This window comes from Anser anser (genome assembly GCF_964211835.1).
Source record: "Anser anser genome assembly, chromosome: 2".
Classification (NCBI taxonomy): domain Eukaryota; kingdom Metazoa; phylum Chordata; class Aves; order Anseriformes; family Anatidae; genus Anser; species Anser anser.
In genome coordinates, this window is record NC_139721.1 from 129,959,649 (window position 1) to 129,984,816 (window position 25,168).

Sequence of the window (25,168 nt, forward strand, 5' to 3'; positions counted from 1 at the left end):
CTCCAGCCCGGCCGCCCTGCCCTGCCCTGCCCTGCCCGGCCCTGCCCGGCCCCGCGGCTCCCTCAACGAAACGACCGCCGCCGCTATCCCCGCCCGCCCCCGCCCCGCCGCCGGTGCGCCTCGGGCCCGAGGGTGTCCCCCCCCTCCGGTTGCCGGGAGGCGGCAGCGGGGCAGGGCCGGCGGGCGGGGGCGGGCGGAGGCGGGGCGGCGGCGGGCGGTGAAGTCACGGCGCCCGCCCGCGCTGCTTTGTTCGGCGGCGGATGGCGGAGACCGTGGGGGGCGCCCCTCGCCGCCGCCTCGGGACCCCCCCCATCATACACAGACCGCAATCACCCCGCCGCCCTCCCCTCGCGATCTGCGTGTGCCCGGAGTTTCCGCCCCTCCGGGCGAAGTGGGAGTAACGCAAAGGTTATAGCCGTGCCCTGCGCGCCGCGGAAAGTACCTCGCCGTGCGGGCACGGAAACCCCCGGCCCGGGCTAGGTGCGCGGCCTCGCAGGCTCCTGTCACCGCCTCCCCCCAGGGCGCTGCTCCCGGAGCTGCCGTGGTGTCCCCCAGGCAGGTGACACGCACCTGTGCCTGCCTGACGGGCCCGGGGCCTGTGGCCATCACCGTGTCACCGCCTCGTTTGCGGTACTACCGAGCAGGTGGCACGGCGAGCCGTATCCCCAAATAATGCCTCAACGCGATGTGCCAGTCTGTCAGCACAGGGTACAACATTAGTAAGTCGTTCACGTGCAAACGGTGTTAAATGAACTGTGTTAAGTTTTGGGCCCCTCACTACAAGAAGGACATCGAGGCCCTGGAGCATGTCCAGAGACGGGCTACGAAGCTGGTGAAGGGCCTGGAACGCAAATCCTGTGGGGGGCGGCTGAGGGAACTGGGGTTGTTTAGTCTGGGGAAGAGGAGGCTGAGGGGAGACCTTATTGCTCTCTACAGCTACCTGAAAGGAAGGTGTGGGGAGCTGGGGGTCGTCCTCTTCTCACAGATAACTAACAATAGGACTAGAGGGAATGGCCTCAAGTTGTGCCGGGGAGGTTTTTAGGAGACATTTCTTCTCAGAAAGAGTAGTCACGCACTGAATAGGTTGCCCAGGGATGTGGTGGCATCACTGTCCCAGAGGGTGTTCAGGAAAGGTTGGACATGGTGCTTAGGGACATGGTTTAGTGGGTGACGTTGGCAGTAGGATGATGGTTGGACCAGATAATCGTGAAGGTCTCTTCCAACCTTAATGATTCTATGATTCTAACACTGTGCTCTCTTACAGTCCTTACAAATAAAAGGCTGTCAAAGCGTTTTCAGACCCTGTGCCAAGCCTTGCGGCACTGAGATCAGGATGGCTTATGGACTGCATGTCAAAGGTCAGAAACTGAAGATTCACTGGGTTTGTGCAAGGTCACTGAGGAGGAGATGGCAAAGGAGCAGTCCTATACTCCCACTCCCGGGATTTTTAAATGCTGTATCATTGTTCTGCTTTGTTTTGGAAAAATCCCCTGTTTCAGACCTTGAGTGTCATTCTTAAAGCTGCCACAGCTCGAATGGGGATATGGTGTGTGACAAAACCATACACAGGGATGGTCATATAAAAGGGTAGCATCCACATGACTTTAGATGTGGTGGCATTCTTGATCTAATCGCTGTATGGTTTCAGAGGTTACAATTTAACACTATGCAATGATGAGCAATTTGTCCCATGAGGACTCAAATCGGTGTAGTTCTTTGAAATGAGACACATTCATGGCAGGCAAGCTAAACTCAACTGACTCCTGTTCATGTTCACCATGATGTCTAAATCCCATCTCATGATGTTGCACATTCATGATGATTCAAATTTATCTTGAAAAGGGTCCAGAATAAGACAAATAAGTTCAAGGAATTGTCTTAATAAAAAAAAAATCCAAGCAGAAGCAAAAGTTGCAGAAAGAAAACTTTGTGATTTTTGCCTGCAGAGTCTAAATAGTGTTGAAGGGAGGAAGAATACACCTAATACTCCATATGATGTATTTTGTATGAACATCGTTGTCAGATCAGAGTTTAAATGATCATATAAGCATCATGAAGAAAATGGTTCTGTCATCAACAGCATGAGTTGTCTTGTGAGTTTCTTGTCATAAACTAGTCATTTCACCATACAAATAGGAAATGGAGTCCTTACATGTACTGGTTCTTGTGAGAATGATATGCAAGGATTTGGCATTTGGGGCAGACAGGCAATATCTACAGTCTAACATAGAAAAATGGATAATTTTCATATAAAATCTGAGAATAAGGTAACTAAAATGAACACTGAGAACATAACAAAAAGGGTAGATCAATAACGGCTGAGAACTATTCACCCCGAATACTGAAAGATGTGGGTATCAGCAGTAAAAAGAAGCCGAGAGTTGAAGGTGCCAATAGTTGAGGCCGCTGTAACTGTTCAAAGCAATCTCTTAGTTTATGTAAAATGTGGCTTTCCCCTACTTCTTTACCTTCATTCCTCACATGGTGGGAGACAAAGACTTAAGAATGTATATTCTGTAGTGATGGCATCTTTAAATACACCGCTGGTTAGTGTTTGGAATGCAGTAATATAAGCTGCATCTCAGAGGATGTTATGCAGGAGATTTGGATAGCAATTCAAGTTTTACAAATTGACAAACCGAGTCACGTAATGTCACATAGGAGACTTGGAGCAAGGAGCTTAAGACCACTGGAACTGGATGTAAGCGTCAGTCTGTTGTTCTATCCACAGGATCATGAATGCTTGAGAAAATGTCATTGTGGAATCTCCGTCCTTGGAGATAAGTGGAACTCAGCTGAACAACTTCGTGGGCAACCTGATCTTATTGGTCATGTGTTGAGCAGAGGGCTGGTTGGGCCTCTTGGAGCTTTTTCTAGCCTAAGTTACTCTATGAATTTCTATGGTGAAAAGTATTTAATTCTCTGTTCTTATATTGCATGTATACCTTGTTTCATGAAGTGTTAAAATGGTGCTTTCTTTATGGTACTTAACTTTGTTTTTCTGCAAACAGGATATAATTGTCTGTCACAGCATTAGCCCACAGCCTCTCTTTTCAGGAAACAGTTTTGAAAATGTTGAATCTGCAATGAATGTTCAGTAGAGCTGGTCAAAAAACCCAAAACATTTCTTACAAAAACCATGTTCCTTTTTTGGTTGAATAATCCCAACCATCTTTGATGTGCCATTTCATGGGGGAGAATCCAAACCAAGATTGTAAAGGGGAGAGTGATGGTGTTTTACAACTTCTAATACCAAAACTTTTTAAAATGAAAAATGTGATAGGTGTTCATTAGCTGGTCATGTGATTTCTTAGATTATCATGACATCTTTAACGCTGTTAAAAACCCCATAGAAAGCATTTTGTTATATTTAAATTGATTGCACTTCCCTCCAACTTTTCTACTTTTCCTATGAGACCCCACTTTGAATTGCTATTTTTTTAGTTAATAATTTAAAACTTTGCTGGGGCACAGTATTTTTTCTGAATTTGGCGGCTTCACTTGATGTCACTGACATTAATGTGCAAATTCCATTTTTTTGCTATATAACTGAATAAAAGGATCACATGCTTGTCTGTCAGATACAATTACATTCGCTATAGCTTGGGTTCTTTTAAACAATATTTGAATCTAAACTGCATCTGTTTCGTGTAAAAAAGTCATTGTATTTTTCAAATCTTTTGTAACCCATCAGTTTAAAATGATGGAGGAATTCAAATTCAATTGCTGTTCCCAAGAAACTGATTGCCAAGAAGTCATAGACCTCTCTTCCAGCAATGTGGACTATGAACAATCCACCTATGCTTTTTTTGTTGTTTTATTTTTATTTATTTTTTTTAATATTCAGTAAAATTCTATATAAAATTCCAACTTCCCTGTACAATACACAATCATATTTTTAACCAATATGTACATCTTTTCACTTTGGCAAGGTTGTGATGCATATTCATGTAAGATGTTAAAACTATGCACATTGTTTCTCATTTCTTGTCTCAGTCCTCACTGTCAAAATTGGCAATGTCATCTTTCAAAATAGAATACTTACCCCCCAAAATAGTACTTTTCATCATATTGTACATTAATACCTACCTTAATTACCCATCCATGCTACTGGAGCTCCTGATGCACATGCAACAAAGAAAAAATGGTGTGTTATAAGGAAAAGCAGTAGCCCAAAAAAAACCCACTAATATTTAGAATGTATCCTGAAGTTTCCATTGATTTTACATAGCCATCTCATGGGCTTACAAAACTTGCTTGGGTTTGCAACTTCAGTGGCTTCAATAGGCCTGCATGAGATGATCTAGCAACATTTGAAGCATTATCTTTCTGAATTTACCTCCTTGACACTTACAGTTTGGACAACATTATGCAGAGATAGGTGGGATAACACCTTCAATTTTCCATACATTCCAGCCTAATTGCATTTGCGTATAGTATGTCTATCCGTTCTTATTCACCGTTTACTTGCATGGGGTTTAAGTGTAAGATGAAGCTTTTTCTGGTCTGTATGTGCTATCAATATTCTCTCCCTTCCACTTTTCTATATTCAATTACTTGCAATACCCCAGCAGTACATTTTTCTTCCTTTCTTACATCACCAATCAAATTCTAAGATCTGTATATTAAGAACTCAGTTAGTAGTACTCTGGAAATCCCAAGTATTGACCTTGTGTGCTTCAGTGCGTGCCAGAAGCCTACTGAAGCAGACGTGTGTAATAAAACAATAAACCTGAGATATTTCACACCATTTCAAGAAGAGGATTTGAAAGCAGTTGGATTCTCAGCCAAAGTGGTCAGTGCACAGTTGTGATCTCACCTTATACTTGGTGAGACAGAGACAGCAGTGGGTCCTTGGGTGAGAAGGTATCATTCTGTTTAGGGTTCACTAGGTCAAAAACAGTGCTTTAAGCTCTATGCAGACGCGTGTTTTCTAGGACATCTGTAGTACAGAGGGATGATATGTAAATTAATATTCAGGGGTCCTCAGTGAAGATGCCGTTGTCCTCTGTTTAAAAAAGAGTAGGAGGATTTTGCTAGAGACAAGCAAGCAGAAGAAATTGTCAATATAGTCCAACAAAGATGCTCAGAAGCATAAAAACATTTATTGCAACAAGTGGTCAAAGTTTAGGACTGTTTATTGAAATCTTTTAATAATCTCTTTCTGGAAGTACTACTGAAAAAAAAAAAAAAGAGCACAACAGCAGTATAGTCAGCTGAGCAGATGTATTCCGAAACAAGAACATTTTAATTGTTGTCACATGCAAAGTTTTAAAGAACACTTACACTGAGATGTTTCGGTACTTCCACTATGCTTTTTTGTGGGACGGAACTTTCAGATAGAAGTATTTTCTTCCTTTTGACAAATAACCATATGGCGTGCTTTGAGAGCCTTTCTGATTGCAGACAGAATAGCTCCTCTGTGGCCTACCGTTAAAGTATGAAATTTACCTGGGGTTCTTCTAGATGCTGTCATTATTTTTTTCCTGATACCACATTTTAGATTTACAGGCATTGCAACTTGATTTCTGGAAGGAACAGGACAGAAGGGCAGAAAGCCGCTGGGTAAGTTATTTCATTAACCTTATTTCAGCGGAACTTTTGCCTGAGGACTGAAGACCTGCCCCCATGACACAGATCTTTGCGCCATTTTCCTGTTTTCCTTCATGGACTAACAGAAAACTAAAAATACAGAGTTTTATTTAGTTTTATATCCACAGAGGACTGCAACCCACCCTGCAAAAATCAATGCAGTTTTGAGATTAACTGCAAGTTTTTCCAACTCCACAGAGGATGGACAAGGGCTAGATTTCCTCTTGTTAGATGGAGGTGTAGATCCACAGGCGCTAAGGCTGCTGAACTCTGAAAATACACATTTCAAAGGACAGCTCATGAAGTAGAAAAATAGCATTGTCATTTCTACAAAGGAGAAGCAGACACCCTGAAGTTCAGCAATTTTGTATCTTTTTTTTTTTTTTTTTAATATTACAAACTAGAACTACATTTACACTGACAATCCATGCATTTTTCTTTCTTTCACCTCCACTCATTTCCTTCTGCTCCTGTTGCCTATCCTTGCCTTTCTCTCTGGTACTTGAAAAAGGTATGCAGTCACCACTTGCTGCTGAGAACCAATTAGGTGCCAATCAAGTGATGGTGTTACGTTTTTTTTTTAATTTTTATTTTCCTTCTTCCCCAAAATTTATTTCCCCCCTTTTCACATTGAGGACAATTACTCCCATTTTGCCTCCCTCCTCACCTACATTAGAACTATTTTCACTCTTCCGTGTCATGGCTGTTTCTTTTTCAAGTACTTTGGGCAGACCTTCAGATGTTTTGCAGGCCCCTTGCTTTCCCCATCTTCCCCCCTCTGCTTCTCTCACTTCCCCAGTGGAGAAGTCGATTTCTGACGCAGCAGCTATCTCAGGCAGTGCTGCAGTTTCACCCTCATCCTCAACCCACTATGATTTCATCCCTTCTCTGTCCCCAGGATTTAAGGGGGGGGGGGGGTGGGTGTGTGAAATATTCCATAATAACTCAGAAGGCCTGACAAAATTTTGGAAACTTTCAGAGAAAATTTCCAGATAAGCCCTTGTCACCATTAGCTCACTCGTTTTTCCCAGAGGTTTCCTATGTAATGTTCTACAAGGAACTGGTAGAAAGAAAAAGGTAAGACACAGTGGTAAAATAGCAGGAAATATGTTTTTGGATTTCTGAAAGATAAATTCCCTTGTGAGAAACTATTGAGGAAATTAAGTGTTAGAGGTTGAAAGGGAAAGTTAAGTTGTGGTTTAGAAACAGAACTAGTATTGTTTAACAGAAAATTAAAGTGCATTTTTAGCACAGCATAGCCTTTTTAGATCAGACTCAAAAGTATCATACAGTTACAAAGCCAAGGTTTGTAACTGGGTGATTGATGACTACAAATCATTTCTCCTGTCCATAGTTAAGCTGCTAAATCTGGTGCATTGAGCAGTGGCCAATGAGTGGAAAAATCCCAAAGGCAAACTGTGTGCGTGGCAGAGGGGGAAGTGGGAGGGGTGGGGAACAGGGACAGGGAGGGTGTGTTTTTCCAGAATTATCAAAGGTTTTGAACCTCTCTGATAGGATTTCATCTGCTCTTGTCCTCAGTCTTGAAATGTGGTGTGCACATTACAGCCAGGATGCTCTCTGGGAGATCTTTATCAGGATATCCCCACTCCTCTCTCACCAGATCCCTGCTCAAGACTCACTGCTACCATGACAACTCAGATAAATCAAGAAATGTTTAATGGCCAAAAAGAGAAAGAAGGGAGGCAGATGGGGGCATTTAGAAAACAAAACAAAAAAAAAAATACCATTACTTACTGATTTTTCTAATTGTTTCAAATATGTGTCTGTATACCTCTCCTTGCTTCTCATATCCTTCTTATCCTTAGATTGTTATCACTTTGGCATAGGGAGATATATGTTTGGGCAGCACCTCACATCCCTACTTCTGAAAAAAATAAAAATAAAAAAAATCCATAACAATAAATCTTCCCTTGTCTAATTCCAGGATCCAGTAGAGCTGGAGTTACTGGTTTTACTGCTTTTTCTTTATGCTATAGTAAAACTAAAATTCTTTTTAAAATAATGTATAATTAACTTGTGGAATTTGTTGGCTCAGGATAAGAACTTCTTGGGATTTAAAAATAGATTAGATATTTATAAGAGTTTTATGTGCCTTTACACTAGCCAGGATAAAAGTTCATAAAGGAGGCAAGCTTTCATACTGCAGAACAAGAACCAACTGCTGTCAGAGCCTGCAGAGAAATTTCTCCTGCAGCTATATAGTGGTTCTTTAAAGATGATTTCTACCTTTGCTGAAACATTTAGGTGGTGGAGTCTCCCTGGACATGGTCCTAAGCAAGCTGCTCTAGGTGGCCCTGCTTGAGTAGGTGGTTGGACCAGATGGCCTCCAGAGGTCCCTTCCACCCTCAGCTGTTCTGTGACTCTGTGATCTGGGACCAACTATCGCTGAAATCAGGGTAAGGCATGAAAGGGATCACGGGATTTATGTGTTGCTAAGGGACAGATACTACTTTGTTTGGGACGGGCACTTCCAGCCACAGTTGAAGAAGTGTAGGCATAATTAAGTTGTTCAACAACTTATAAAGAGTCAGTATAAACTGAGGACCAAAATTAAGGTCAGGCTGGTAGCATATACTTGGCTGGAGCACACAACTGCCTTAGGATTTGGCCAGACCTTATCTTTTAATCTCAAATTAAAAAAAAAAAAAAGTTTTACATAATTAACTTACAGCCCAAACTAGTAATTTCTTCCTTTAGAATTTAGTTAATGTGTTACTTTCCCAGCACACAATCCTTGTGTGGCATGACACACTAATGAACACGAAGATGGGGGGAGATAAAGGTTGCAAAATAATTTCGTAAGCCTTAATTGTGCTTGAAGAAAAATGTTTCTGATTAGTCTTCTTCTTTGGCACTGTTTCCCATCACCTGTGGTCTTTAATTCAAAACTGGTTGTATTAGAGACAGGCTATAGATCAAACAGAAGTGTTAAGATTAATGGAGAAGTTGCTAGGTGAAGTTGCATACCCTATATAATGTAGGAGGTCAGAAATGATGGTGATTATAATTATTTATCAATTTAAATTCTATCAATCTTCTAACTGTCCACTCTTCTACAGGTAATTAATTCAGCTATAAATATCATCTAAAAGCTTGTGAGGTACAGTGAGTCCCACAGCTCTTGCGGTAACTCTTGAGTCTGGATGTATGCTAGGTAAAGGTTTAGAGGGAAAATGTGTTTTAGCAGTGGGGGAAAGCTACTGTAATACAGCAAAATTAAGACCTGGTCCTGGAAGAAAAAATGGAACACAAAATATTAATTTGCAGGAGATGTATTCTGGCTGACTGTGAAACAAGTGACGATTACATTACATCAAACGAAGCTAAACACTGAACAGAAAAAGTTTTACAGGTGTAAAACAGAAGTAAAAGAGAGAACAGCCAGCACCAGAAGCAGTACAACGCAGGTGACATGCACCTTACCCATGCACAAGCTGTCATAAGAATAAATGCCATGAAAGGTCACGATCTCCAGCGATGTGATCAAGGTAATAAGCTCAAATATATCTGTGTGTGCTACAGAAGACCTAGACACATGGACCACTCAAAGGGACAGAAGAGAATAACTGGACATTTTGCTCTTAGCCGTTAGCTGTCTTCTGACGAACACTGCAAAGACACTATGAACACAGCTTGAAAATGCAGAGTTATGAGTTTACTGATGACTTGTGGGTTTTCATTTTTACAATGGGGGCCAAAATGAGGCTGTCACTAAGCTTCTTCCCATGTGTGGGTGGAAACCACTAGTTCTCTGTAGACTCTTGGTTTATTTTTCAGTGCATCATTGTCAGTTGGTCAGTCAACTTCCCTATAAGAACATGGGGGGGTGTCTTTCCTGTAGGAGGAGAGAGTAAACCGAAAATAAAACACACCAGATCCCATGGGAAGTCAAAATAGAGTTAGATGTGTGAATCAGGATTAAGTTTTAAAACCAAAAATAGCAGAAATACAGTTCTTTTTTATCCAGAAATTCTTTAACCTTCTGGCAATATAGTTTTTTTTTGTTTGGTTGGTTTTGTTTTGTTTTGTTTCACTTGAATTATTTCTTACTCATTTTGTTTCAAGGTTTGCTGTTTGCAAATTTCTCATCACAGGATGAGATTTTTCTCATCAGATGGGAAATCGTAAAAAAGAATGACTATTAATACTACTCTAACACTAAAAAGTTGAGTACAACTATCTTTAAAGCTATGTGCTTTTTCTCTGGTAATTTTACATTATGCTGTGTGACTGCAGCTCTTCAGAGCCTTCTTTCTCCTTACTCACTCTTCTTTCTCCTTGCTCTAAATTCTACAGTGTGCCCAAAAGTATCAACAAGCTTGCACTTGTACAAGGAAAAAAATAGCATTCACCATGTAATGCTGTGATACATACATACGTACATTAGAAAAAGGTTTCCTAATATATGATTTCATTATGTACATTTGATATTTTATTGAAATTCAAATTTTATGACATTCAAAATAGCAGTGAAAAATGTATTACCCACCTAGTGCAGACATTGTGAATGAGAAACAATGATTTGAAGTGATTTTATGGAAATTATAGGTAGATGTAGCCAGATAGAGTTGAGGCAGAATTCTGCCCATCGTGCAAAAAGGAGTCTGTGGCCAGGGTTTTCTTCTCCACCTTCTCCTAGTGTTTCCAAGTGCCATGAATTTCTGAAGAGTGCCTAGAGAAAGCAAACGGTCCTCTGCAGAGGGCATAAGACCTACACAAACTGCTGTCGGCCTCCACTGTGTTACCCAAATGCTGGCTGGGCCCACAACCCAGTTTTGCTTTGGAACCATCCATATCTCAGCACGTGCTTTTTTGTTGGTGTTGTCATTTTGTTTGTTTCTGTATTGTTTCTTCATTCTGGATTTCTTCTTCTAATGAAACCAAGTAATTTATAGGGTTTTTTTCCTAATCTTTAGATGATTGATTTTCAAATCGGAAGCATATGCAGGGAGAAAAGTCCTTTTTGTTGTTGTTTGTTTGCTCTTATTTTATTTTATTTTCCTTCCTTCCAGGGCAATATATTTTCCCCTTTAATCTCTTTCAGCAATAGCAACTGCTGTAGAGGCTGCTTGTAACAATAATAGGCAAGCATTTTTCCATTCCAAACATAGGAAAGTAGTCTGATGATATCCCTTTAGAAGAGTGTATGAAACCTTTAGGTGGCAGCCAAGGGCTACAGATCCAATCCCTAGATTTATTAGCTGTCTGGTTTATGGCCTCTGCTTTGGGTGGCAAAGAAGTTATCTAAAAGAAGAGTGACTTTCTAATCCATCCAAAAGCCAAGTGGGAGAAATTTCACATAGGCAGTCTAGTATTAGTATTAGTATTAGTATTTATTAGTATTAGTATTAGTATTAGTATTAGTATTAGTATTTATTAGTATTAGCATTAGTATTAGCATTAGTATTCGTATTAGTATTATCGATGTGGATATATCTGGATATATGGGAATGCACCTGGGAAACTCTTTTTGTGGTCTGTTGCCCTTCTGCCACCCTCTGCATCCTTCAAAGTACTCTTAAAAACACAATGTAAAGCCTCACATCTTACTCCTATTGATAATTCAGTTGTAAAAATGGCATCCAATACAGTGCTTTTATGTTGTATTCAGAATGTGAATAATACCTTGGGTCTATACCTGGGAGGAGGCTGGAAACACTTGGCGGTCCCCTGTCATGCACCTCCTCTGGCCATCACAGCCGCATTTTAGGGGCTTCGGGTCCCCTTCCCTCCTGGGCACAGAACAGCTCTGCAACTCTCCTGGGCGATTTAGGGCATGCCATGGGAGGCCATGTCTCCACAAGTGTCCACTCAAAGTATATTTTCAGGACCTGTATCTTCAGCATTACTGTCCCAGTCTTCCCCCATGCCACTCTAATACAAAGCTTTGTGAAAGTATTCTTTTCATAAAATGGTCTTAACGTATGTCTTCACAATACTTAAGATGTCTAGAGATGTCAAAATGCTTGTTAATGAAGATAAACTCTTTTTTTTTTTTTTTTGATATGGAACTTACTTTTTTTTTTTTTTTACACTTCTCTCTTTTATATGAAGAAAACATGGTCACATTTCCATTATGTATGTTGTGGGTTAAAAAAACGGAAAATGAGAGGTTTACAAATAACCTAATCTGTTTATTTTACTGTTCTCAAAGTTCTGCTTTGCATAATTAATGATCACATGCAGCTACAAATCACTTTGTTTACCTCCACAGTATAATGCAGTATGCGTATTCTCACCATCCCATAGATAGGCTGAAGTATTCAACATTGCAGTGCCAGCAGCCTACATACGTGCTGAACAAACATCCAAATTCGGAAGTGAGACAAGTAATTGTGTACACTGATTATAGACCAGATGTTAAAAATCAAGTAGTTTAACTTAAATGACTAGCGATTCAAAGACAAACAAGGTCAGTTTACATCAAGATTTGCATTAGAAAATAAAATTTTCCTGAAACAGCTTGTAAATGTGTATGGTCTGACTGAGTATGTGAGTAAGGAAATTTGTTTTCTCCCTGCTTTTTCTTGTTTCTTTCACATTCTCAATTTTGCATACATAATTGTGGGACAGGCATAAGCTTTATTCCCACTATTTCTGAATGTTCAGGTACAAGCAAGGCTCTCTCCTGAAGACTTACTGCTGTTGTAGGATGCACCTGGACTGAGGATAATACATCTGCCTCCTTGCAGAGCCTGTTAACTGGCTTGTGCCTAGTTAGCTCTGAATGGAAGGAAAAAGATGTGAGCTTGCCTGTTCCCACCTATGGAGAGGTGCCTTGCTTTTCTTAACACTGTTATTCCCTTACTGCCCTCTGTTGCTGCATTGTAGCTCACCTCCTGTTGCACAAAAAGGAAAGGCATCAAGCTTTACAAATTCTTTGCATTTTAATCATTCACTCCTATTATCTGGCCAGAACATCCTTTCATTCAAGCCCATGCTTGATTTGATATGTCTTTTCTTTACGCTGCCTGCATTTGTCTCCAGGAAGCACAGAATAGGGCCTCTAGTTCATGGGGTTGAAACTTCTTAGTAAACAGAATGGTCTAAGTTGATGTGGAATACAGCCAAGGTATTACAAAATACGTCCTTGTTCATTCAAAAGGCATCAATAGATGTTTACATGGCAAGAAAAGGTAAAGACAAAAGTCTTCCACCCAAACAATACCCACTCCTCTTGTGTGTGTATTTGTTAATACTGGCAAGTTGTTTGTTCGTATAACAAAACACTGGAGAATGACTTACCAGAAGCAGAGTTACTAAATGGTCCACTTACTTTTTTACTTACATAGTTTATTACTGCATAAACATTCTCTTTAATTAAAAAAATGTCCATCCACTGCCTATTTAGCTGTGCAGTCTTTCTTGTGGTAACGTTTCTTTGGAGGCTCTGTGTAACAGTGACCAGCCAGGCATTTATGCTCTGCCTTGTGCTGAACTACACCAAGTTCTTTTGTGATACATTTCCCTACCAAGGGAATATTTGGGATTTCGGGTTGGTTGGAAAGTGTTTGTTTGGGAAACAGGTTAGAAATGATCTCACAAATTGCTGGAAACGAGGGGCTTAGTGCAATGGGAGGTAAGAGAGGACGTGTCCAGGATGGTGAAGAAGGAATTATGCATTAGCTCACATAAATCATAATAGCAGGTGTGGGTAATTGCACTTTAGTAAAACTGTATTTGAAAGCAGTTAAGTTGTAGTTTCTTAGCAACTGCTGCTGACAGCTACATTTTAAGTGGTCAAAGCTTTCAGATTAGGTAACACCCATAGCTTGTTATACAACAGCATTGAATGGAGAAAAACAATAAACAGAAGTGTTTCTCCCCTCTAAAAAGAAATACAGCAGAAGGCCAGAGTCACAGAGGAGGTGATTAAATAGAAAAAGCAGAAATTACTTTTACATTTCTAGATAAGCATTTTCAGGAAGAACTTCTTAGGAAGAAGTCTTACTGAGAAGGGCGTGACCCATGTCTACTCAGTGTAATGGATGGATTTTAGGGAATGTTAGCAGGTCCATAATTTGTTTATAGGTAACTTTGTTATTTTGTTAACACATTTTGTTATGTCTTTTCATGCATTTGTTGTGTTTAAAATTTGTATGTGTATTTTAGGGTGCATGTAAAGAATATTTTATAGGAATGAATGTATCTATATTTAGTGTGAAATGTAAATGTTGTAAGTACTGTCCATCACTTAGGACCACGCTGCTAGCAAGGTGTTTTGGGGTGTAGGATAAGAACATTTCTTTGAAGAAGACTGCGCTAAAGCCAACCAAGAAGAAGTAAAGGATAGTTAAGGAGAACGAGTCTGAAGGGTTCATCTTTTTGGCTAGGTGATACAAATTTGTATTTGACTATTTCATTTTGTAGTGTCTGAGTCATCTTCAGTTCCTTAAAGGTGCTCCACAGAAAGTACTACTTCTGACTGTTAATAATATCCCTTTGTTAGCTAGGTCCTATCCTAGGGCCAAAGAGCAGTTGATATCATAGTCTTAATTCATTATACATAGAGCCAGCAAAAAGTTCTTAACTACTTTTTTTTTTTTTTTTTCCATTTTGAAACCAAACTATTTTCTAGCTACATGGATATATTGGCTTGGATATATTACCCTGGAAAAGTTCTTCAGCCCAAGACAGAAAGGCAAATGTGTTAGTTAAGGCACTGACTGTATTAAAAACCTTTACATTCTGGGCAAGTGTCCTAATTTCTGGTTTACTATTTTGAGTGGGAATGTCAATCCGTCTGTTACATGAATACCATGGTATATGCTGTGTCCTTATTCCAGCTCAGCAGTAGTGTTCTTACTTTTTAAAGTAAAACTTATGCATGTCTTTTAGAACAGTGGATTTGCCTTCTACTGGTGTTAAAACACCTTAGACATTTCCATATTTTGTTCTAAGTGTAAATCATATTCATATGGCCTGGCTTTTTTTAACATAGATATATCAAAAAAAAAAAGTATTGAAAATATCCTGTTCTAACATGACGTGCCACTGTGTCCTTCCTGATGGAAAAAGGATGTACTCTGTACTCTGTAATGTAAACTAGTACTCTATAATACCGTAATGAGGACAGCATAGTGTTTATTGAGAATGACACGTTACACAAAATATACACAATGCCAATGACTGATAAAAGTAATATGGTTCACTTTATTCAGTTCACTAGACTTTTATCTGGTCATGCTTTTACTTTTATCCTATGTATCCTCATACAACCTCTAGTATGACATGGATTCCAATATAACCGCAGCTAAAAGGCATTTACTTGTTATGTGATCCAAAACACATACAGTATTCCCGGGGGCTCACTGTGATGTCTCAACACATTTAGAGACAGTCCTTGGATTTGAAGAGAATAATTTATTTATCCATGACTGTATGCTATTAAAGGCTGAGTCTCTTTTTGCCTTTTAATAACATCTCATTGAAGTATCTATCCGCCAGCTTTTAAAAAACTGTGAGATTTGCTGATCACTTTAATTTCTTGAAATGAGTCTGATATTTTTTCTTCTCACATTTTAGTGTTTTATTCCTGACCTGTTTATTAATTCTCTTATTTCTCCATGTGACAAGAAAAAACATCTTTTGCTACTTCACTGTTCTGTTTAACCTATATTCCAACAAAGCTGATGAATGTCCATGATTTCCGCTGTGGGATGGTACACAGATGTTACAGTGGAGGATATATTTATCAGCTGGAATTTCATGACAGAGAAAACTAAAACGATATGAAACTGAGAAACAATTTAAGTTGTCTTCAGTACCTTTAATTCTGATGAATATGCTTCTCTTTTGTTCTGCAGGTTTTCATGGATTTTTCAAGCAGAAGCACTGAATGGTAAATGCTAATTGGCTCTGCCAGTGAATATACACTGAACCCTAAGTTTCACAAATGACCTGGGTTGCAAAGTACCTCCATACTGAGCAACACAATTGTTAGATATCTGAATTAGAAAGAAGCTGATTTTCACTCCAGTTCCCACTGAAATCAAGTGGATTGCAATCTGAAATCTGAAATCTGAAAATGTTTGGCTACCTCCATGCACACATTGCAATAATAAAAGGGGGACCTGTCCCTTAAATTAACATATTTTTATAATTTAAAAGAGATAATGCTGTCTCTACACAACCTTTGTCTATACTGCCAATTAAATCGTTGACACTTCATTTCTTCTTTATTGTCTGTAGTCTAGTATTGAAATACAGCAGTGACTCACTGTTGTATAAAACAGGTCCATATTTTACTTTTTAACTTTATGGTTTTCAAAGTATCCACATGCCAACTCTGTGCATGTGGCATCATTGGGAAAGAATTTGGAGGCAGAATAAAAGTATTCATTCCCTTCACCAGAATATTCCACCTATTTAAAGATCTTAGAGCAGACAGATGGGAAATGCCTAAAAAAAATAGAAACCCAGGGGAAGCAAAAAAGAACAGGTTGGAATGGACCATCTGTGAAAACTTTTTGAGAATCAGATAGACTTGAATAGCTGGCATAAAGAATGAAAGCCTCATTACCTCCAGATGATGCAGATGCTGGGTCTGTCTTAAAATGTTACAGAATTGTTCAAATTTCACAGCAGTAATTCTGGTAAGTTTGCTGAATGGCGTTGTCTGAGATGGATTTAATTGGCTAAAACCACCTGAGCAATTAAACAAAACAAGGCTCCTTTCTTCTATGTCAGTCTATAGCCAGGATTTTCAATCTTGTTTTATTGTGCAATGCAGGAAAACTGACTTTGGTCAGACAAATTTGGCAATTCTACGAGAATTCCTGAAATCACTTGTGTGAAAATGTAGTTGAATCATTTTACTACTAGAATTAAAAATCCTAGTGGTCTATGAAAATTCGCGATAAAAAACACACTATGCAATTAGGGATTTTTTTTTCCTTAGGATTTTTTTTCTCTGAATATTTTTTTTTCAATTTATCTAGGTGCATACATTTGTAGAAATGAAGAAAACTTGTTTAATTAGCTCTAATGACAAAGAGCAATAATCTGTTTTTATAAAACTATTCTTAACACTTGTTACTTTGTAGTAATAAACAGTCTACAGCCATAGAATCTTTGCCTGTTACCAAAGACAAAATAACTGCAAGGAGGAACAGGACATGATATTGGCTATAATTTAAAAACAACCTCTAAAATGACCTATATTATCTTGAAAGTTCTTTTAGAGTAATCTTGCTCTTCCACTCTCTCCTCATGAGATTCTTTTTAAGTGAAGGTCCCAGTTTCTGAGCAAAAGCTTGGAATGTGTGTATATAACAACATAATTAGCCAATACAGCAAGTGAGCCATTCAATTTGAAGTGAAAAATTCCCCACCAGATTTTATAACAGCTGCTGGAGTCATGAGGATAAGCCTGCTCCCAGTCTGAATATCACGGGAAAGAAAGATCAAAGGATTGTTCAGAGTCAACCCTGTCTAGAGTAGGGTAAAAGAAACATCAGGAAAAGGATGGTTTATTTATTTATTTATTTATTATTATTATTATTATTATTCTGTAATTGCTTTTGTACAGAATTATTTTACAGAGAAGAGAAAACTTGTTTTAAAAATTTCAGGCTCAATTTGATCCTCCATAGAAGCAAACATTGCTATGGAGACTGACAGTGCAAAGACAAAATATAGATATCTAGATATCCAGATTTCCCAGAGGAATGTAATTTGAGGCATAAGTAAACTGCTTAAACAGTATAAACACTGTCCTGGTATGTCTTGTTTTCTCCATCAAAAGTACAATGAAATATCCCTAATCCTGTTGTTGCTATAGGAATAGATTTTAAAAGAAGATTAGTCATTCCTATAATACTTTTTTTCAAAATTTTCAGTAAAGGACTATACAGAAACTTTTTTGTTACAGCCTAAGTGCCATTAAAATAAAAGGAGAAACCAGCAATAAAATGAATAAAACTTTGCAGAAAAAGCAGTGGTGTGGACTTTGCTGATGTAAAGAGATCTTGTTTCCCGTGAGTTCAGTATTCATAACAAATGCATGAAAATGTATTCCTTTTTCTTAACTGCTATGAAATATTCTAAGTCCATGTGGAACTTCCATGTGGAGACAGAAAGGACAAATGCTTCTCTGAAACTCATGCATCTGCCACTTGGCAAAAAATCTTTATTAAGCTTTTGTGTACGAGGACCTCTAAATATACGGTGGTGGAGATTTGATTCTGTCCCTAAGAAGGTATCACAGGACATATAGTTCATGGACCTACCTGGACCATTGAACTCCAAAAGTAATAACTTGGGAAAGTGATATGGCCTCAAATAATAAAGGACAAAATATTATAATGATGTTTTTTTTCTACAGTAACCAGTAATTCACCAAGGGGAAAGCTCACACCAAGGTCACTGCTGCTTTTATTGAAGTCCACTATTTTACCTGCATATGCTGTTTAAAATCATAGCTTCTATTTCAGTTAAACATCCTTATACCTCTAGCCCCCTATGAAAATAGTAAGAATCCTAGTAAATTGTAGGTTAAAACTTCTCCTGTATTTTTTCATAAGCATTATTTTCATACTTCTCTCATTTTCTGCAAGTAGCTTGTGGAATTCAATATCTATGGCCTTTTACAGTATTGAATCACTGTGTAGTACCACAACACAATGAAGAAAATATTCAAGCTATAAATTAGATATACCTCCTTCATGGATACCTTATTCTTAATATTGCATCTGGAAGCTATTAAAGCATGAGGACTTCTCTTCAGGGATGTTTTGGAGACAATAAGGCACAGATTTTTAAATATTTCTCTACATCTGTGATTATCAGCCAGGTTTTTGAATGATCTTGACTGTGCCTGATATGTTTTATTATAATTCCTCTATACATATGTAATACCTTATAAAGCTGCATGTGTATGCTCAGAATTATTCTCATTACAGAACCAAAATATTTGGAAGCCCTTCCAAATAACGGCTGGATCAACTGGGAAGTTGGCATCAAATTTCCTACACCCAAGTGCTTCTGTATATGCACAAATGCCTCTTTTAATGAGTGCTAGTTCATTGAGAATTAAATGATTGAATGTGAGCTGTCTATATTTCTTAATTCATTTTTAAAAATATATATTTTCAAACACCCTGACATAGTTTTCAAAAATTGTTACTAATATTTGATTAAGATAGGTTGTCACCTCCTCATTCGGTTCTGGAGGTGGTTAAAATAAAGCCTTTAGAAGTTCAGAAATAGTATTTGAGCCTAGTCTTCACCTGAGCACTAGATAGGCAATTAGGGACTCAGTAACTTTCTTGTTAGTAAGTTCAAGCTTAAAAGAAATACATGGATAGTTGTAAAAGTTATTAATAGGGAAAGTTCAATTTCCAAGAACTACAAATGTTCCCAATACCACCTGAGACAGACTGATTTATTTGTATGACAAAAGTAGTTTGGTCCCTGGAGACAGAGCAGGAATTAACAGAAGTTTTGGCGAAGTTTGGAGTGTAAACAAGTTTCTGTAACCATGATATAACTAAATGCTCAAACATGAAGGGAAAATGTTAATTCTATCTGAAAGATAATTGGTTTGAAACTTTTGCTTTTATTGGAAAATTTATATGTGCCACAGACAGACAGGAAAAACAGCAAATCTAGCTTCTGGGAACTAGCAAGAGTCACAGCTATATTAAAATCCCATCAAGCAAAGAATACACACTCCACACTGCATAGATAGCAAATCCAGTGATGGTGGCAAGGTTCTTCAGGCAGAAGTAATGCATTAAAATCTTTACACTGTCAGGCGAGCTAAACTACTATATTCAGAACAAATGCATTTTCAGTGTTAGCAAGAGAGACATTCAAACCAGATGCTTATTTTCAAATAAGCTGTGGCATTATCATTTTTTCTGGGCCACGTCAAATTTTTGGTGGTGGTACAACATAGCAGAAAAGTGAGATCTTTGAACATTGACTACATGGAATAAGGTATCCAGGAGCCCCATGGGGACTGGTATGTAGAGGTGAGAGGCAATGCTGAAACATCTCCTGCATTAAATGGAGTGATCATCCCTTTTGGTAACTCTGCTGTCACCAGTGCCATCACTTGCTCAGCCAGAGGTAAAATCTCAGAGGCTGATCCTGAGTGCTGCCAGGGTGCATGAAGAGCCAGCCAGGTGTGTGCACCGCTGACATTCTTGGGCCATTTCAGCAGAGCCAGGATGGTGCCTCAGCAGCTCTGGGCAGTCTCTGGATAGAGATTTTTTTTTTTTTTTTGATATGTAGCCCTCTGTCCCTCTAAGGCAGATATGTAGAGACAATTTTAAGCTGCTATTACCCCTTCAAAGCCAGTCCGGCTTTTGTTCAAAACTAGAACATGAGAAGCACAGGGATGGCTGCCTTTCAGCTCTCACACGTTTGTTTTCTACTGCATCTCTAAAAAAATCAGTAAAATACGTAGTTTCATACATGTGAAACCTAAAGCAAATTTCCCGGAAAGCCAGGTATGAATAGTCTCTTTACATATTCTCAACTGGGAGAGAGTTTTTAATATTTTAGTAAAAAAAAAAAAAAAGCACATTGAGCTACCAGAAACGGAGGTTCTTATGTTATCTGAAGCATGTGAAAACAGAATACTTTATAAACACAAACCCACAAGAAAGGTTTACCTGCCTCCCCTCTCCCCACCGAGTTACCCTCAATGACCAAAGAAGCTCCCCCACACTGAAACACACAGCGCTACCATTTGCACACAGCCCTGGTGATAAACAAAGTGGTTGTAGAAGACAAAGTCATAACCAGAGATGAAATCTGATCTAATGAAATATACGTGTCTTACCAAATGGAAAGCAATGAAGTAGACTCTTTGAAAAGGAAATGACAGGTTAGTGACATATGGTAATTATTACTGCATGTCTAGATTTTTCCATCAAAATATGAAATCAGATATCGGTTTGGGTGAATCTGTATTATGTTCTAAAGGCAAATTCTATTTTTGCAGGTGTTCAGATTTCTACCAGGAAAATCCAAATGACATACAATTTGGGGTTTTGTCAGTTTAAAATTAAATTAAAATTAAAAGCAAATTACAAGTAAATTTCAGTTTGGTCAGGAATAGTGGAAGGGAATAAAACTGAGCAAAGCAACATGTAGGGAAATATATATATATATATATAAAGTAACCTGAGCACAATTTTACCATGAAATAAATCGCAAAGGAAACCTTCCATTCTCGAATTGTTGAAACTTGGTGATTTTAGATGTTCAAATATTTTATAAAGGTGAGTACACATGCTCTCTATTTTATAAATAGAAATACTGGGGCCCTGAACTGACTATGGCATGTTTATATGTTAGTGAAAGAGTCCTGAAAAAAATGTAAGTATTTTTATTCTCTGCTTCCAGAGCCTCAAGGACTAGAGTTATAATGAAAGCTCTGAAGAAATAACATGATATCACTTTTTTATAAGCTTTTGTTAAAGAGTGATGAAAATAATACAAGACCATTTAATCATATTTAAAAAAAAAAAAAAAAGGTCAGAATTAAAAATATTGCTGAATAGTTAGAGACACACCGATTTTCTACATCATCACTTTCTCCTGCATGGGAGAATTAGTCAGAAGAATGCAATAAAATATCTGAAGTCATGTAATGAAGAATTATTTCAAGTCAGGGCCCAATACCAATATTAAAGAGATTTGTGTCAAATCAAGCAATATAATTGCCCATGCTATAAAGGGAGCATGAGACTGAAGCCTCTGAGAACATTTGTTGTTTCAGCCATATCACTACTGATCAAACAGGAAACAATAAATCTACCAACAGGTATGTCGGATTAGAGTGTAAATATATGGGAATTGGGAACAATGAAGTAAACCCTTTTTTTTCCACATTACAGGTTATGCATTTTTCTAACTGCAGACTACCGCACACAAATAACCAGCCAGTCTCCACAGAACTTTCACATCTCTCCCCCACTCTCCCATTTTTATATTCACCTTTTCAGTTCCTGATCTAGCTCAGTTATAGCCTTTCCATCTTGTCTCTTTTGGGTTTAGTGGTTTGAGATGCCATAGTTTCTTTATCAGCCAGGCTCAGTACCATCTTGAACCTTTGACATCAATAAATGTATATAGAGATTTTTATTTTTTTTTCTAAACCAAGGGGAAAAACACAGTACTTTAATACGAAGCCATAACTTCTCTGTTCCAAGAAGAGACTCATTACTCTACTGCTAAGGAACAAACACAGTAACTAGACAAGAAAACAGAGCAGCTCTTTTGTAGTTCTTAAATTGTGCTTTTTTTTTTTGAAATATTCTTTTTTGTCTTCCATGTGTAACAGCTTCTAATGTAAAGCTGTTACCAAGTACTACTGGACGTGACTCTTATTGACGTGATGTATAACATGAGCTAATGATGTCCTGCCCAAAAAATTTTTTGGGAAGACAAAACTTATTCTGGAGGACATTGACCTCTGCAAACACTTGTTTGGCTTTTCTACAAAGTAGGTTTCATACCTTTGTAACTGACCTGGGCACCAGGACCCCAGAGTTTTCAACAGATTTTTCTTCAGAAACTTACTGCTTCCTGAATTCCAAAGGTCCTGTCTTCCAGGCCAGCTTGTGAAAGGACTGGGGAGCCCCTGGTAACTCACTGTCCCAACATCCACCCCCTTAGGAGGCCAGACAACATAGCTGGCTTCAGAAACATGGACTCAGTTTTTTTTTTTCTTGTTGTTGTTTTGTTTTGTTGTTTTAATTATTTGTGTGTTTAATTGTTTCTCTGGTCTCCCCTTTTTTTAAAACAAAACAAGATAAAACAAAACAAAACAAAACAAAACAAAACAACTTTCAGAATTTCATCTTGATTTGCGATTTAAAAAAAAAAAAAATAATAATATTTAAATGCATATATGTTTGTGGAAGCAGAAACATGCTTCCTGACCAACTTCAAAGAGAAATGTGGCCCTAAAAATGACCAGAGGTGAATGACGGAAAGACAAAATAAAAAAAAAATAAAAAAAAATAGCCCAAATGTATGAATCAATGTCTAAGTGGAGATGGACAAGATGGGCAACTTCAAATCTGTGTTTTATTTTGTGTTTTCCCTTTGCATCATCAACTTTTGTATTCAGACTAGAGCTGAATGTTCACATGTTCATTAGTATAACACCAAGGGCAGAACAACTCACAAAAAAAGGAGATACATCCCTTAGGATGTATCTCAAGATTATCAGCTTTTTTTGACCAAAATGTAGGGGTGAAATTCTGGCTTGATTTAGATCACTGACAAGTATTCTTAACAAGACAATTATTGCTTTTTTTTTATTATTTTTTTTTCCAAAATGCCATGCAGATCTACAAAATTATGTAGTCTCATCCTGTTTTTGGAGTCAACAGAAGTAATTTGTTACCTTCCAGTTGACCACAGTTTCTTTCAGTTCTTTCTGTTCTTCCCTGTGATTTCTCTAGTTTTCTACACTATTTTTTTTTTTCACTGTGATGTAATTTTTTATTTCACTTCACCAAGATTTTCTGTGGGAGGTGATGCATAGACTGTGATTATAATTTCCCTGTACATCTGCCCTTTAATGCAGAACTCTCCTGAGAAATTCCATTTTCATTCTGTGAAGTAGTCATCCTTCTACCCTCCTTACTGGCCACCAGTTTGACATATACTTTGTGACTTGCTTAATCACTGTCTAATTTACTACATTACAGTTTATTTATTGTATTCCTGTTGTTGGGATTTTCCAACTTCTCATTCTGTTCATCCTGACCACTAGCATTTAAACCAAGATTGTTATTCATAGTCATTATATACACAAGCAGGGGTACTTGACTGCCTGTGTGATCTTCATATAATTGAATTTTACCATTTTTTTCCTCATTATAAATGTAATTCTTCTTTTGCCAACCATTTTAAAAATCATTTTCTTATCGTACAGATTTATATCTGAGAAATCAGAGAAAATTCTGGTGGAAAGGGACCTCAGAAAGCTCTAGTCCAACCTCCAGTTCAAATGACATATGAGAGCACACCAAGTTCCCTGTGCTTTTTCATGGTCTTGAAAGCAAAAGATAGAGACAACATCCTCATAACCAGGCAACCTGTTCCATTGCTCTTCTGCCCTTGTGGTGGAAGTTTTTGCTTATATCTAGTTTGAACTTTTCTTGTCTCAATTAATACCTGTTGTCTGTCATCATCCAGGTTGACCACGAGCCAGCAGTGTGTCCTGGTGGCCCTGGTGGCCAAGAGGGCCAATGGGATCCTGGCGTGCATTAAAAGGAGTGTGGCCAGCAGGTCAAGGGAGGTGATCCTCCCCCTCTACTCTGCCCTGGTCAGATCTCACCTGGAGTACTGTGTCCAGTTCTGGGCCACCGGTACAAAAAAGACAGGGATCTCCTGGAAAGAATCCAGCAGAGGGCCACAATGATGATACGGGGCCTGGAACATCTTCCCTATGAAGAAAGGCTGAGAGACCTGTTCAACCTGGAGAAAAGAAGACTGAAAGGGGATCTCATCAACGTTTATAAATACCTGAGGTGTGGGAGACAGAGGAATTTGGCCAACCTCTTTTCAGTGGTTTGTGGGGACAGGACAAGGGGTAATGGCCACAAAATGGAGCACAGGAAGTTCCGCACCAACATGCGAAAGAACTTCTTCACGGTGAGGGTGACGGAGCACTGGAACAGGCTGCTCAGGGAGGTTGTGGAGTCTCCTCCTCTGGAGATATTCAAGGCCCGTCTGGATGCCTACCTGGGCAGCCTGCTCTAAGGAACCTACTTTGGCAGGGGGATTGGACCCGATGTTCTTTCGAGGTCCCTTCCAACCCCTACAATTCTGTGATTCTGTGATCCCACCATGCATTGCTACGAAGAGCCTGGTTTCATCTTAATTCCACTCCATCTTCTTGTAGGCAGTCTCTTCTTCATCCCCTCAGCAAGATATTCTTATTTTGGCCACTGAACTTAAACCTTTTTCTTGTTTGGTCATAGACCGTCATAACCTAATGCCAGTATGAGTGATTTTCTACTGTTTTACCCTGTGCTGCAGTCACATTGTGTCCATTGTTTCACAGCTATACAAATCTGGTTATGAAGACCCACTTTTTCATTCCTTCAGCTTTAGCTTAGATAATCTTCTCTTAACAGGGAAAGTAATAAAAATACACTCTGAAACATTTTCTATACATAAAATTATTCCTTAAACTTCCTTAGGCCAGCCTTCTCAGGCACATCTAAAAGACAAAATAGCTAAAAAAACACAAACAAACAAAAAAAAAAAACACTAAAGCAGTCCATAAAATTAATCTCCTCTGATGTTCCCAGCCAAGGAAAAAATCAGCCTTTCTTAGTGTGTGCTGTGCATCTCCCTGCACTAGGAGTCCTGGAGTCAGTGCTAGAAGACTGGTATGTAGGCACAGTGAAAATACACTACTCAAAAAGGTTTAAGATGTCTTATCCATTGGCTATTCACAGTTATACTGAGTGAACCACAGAAAATTCCTTCAGGATCTTCAGAAAGACTCAATATTTTAATATAGGCTTTGATATGTATAGGTATAAAACCTTGTCATGAGATAACGGCCAGTTCTCTC

The 25,168-nt window shown here is 38.7% G+C and overlaps 1 long non-coding RNA gene across 1 annotated transcript; it reads left to right on the plus strand.

The window, feature by feature from the left end:
* Window positions 1-34: 34 nt before the first annotated feature.
* On the plus strand, window positions 35-15,391 carry LOC310893798. Its single transcript, XR_014579296.1, has 3 exons — window positions 35-719; window positions 1,265-1,358; window positions 2,732-15,391. It is a non-coding gene; the product is annotated as an uncharacterized lncRNA (long non-coding RNA).
* Window positions 15,392-25,168: the final 9,777 nt, after the last annotated feature.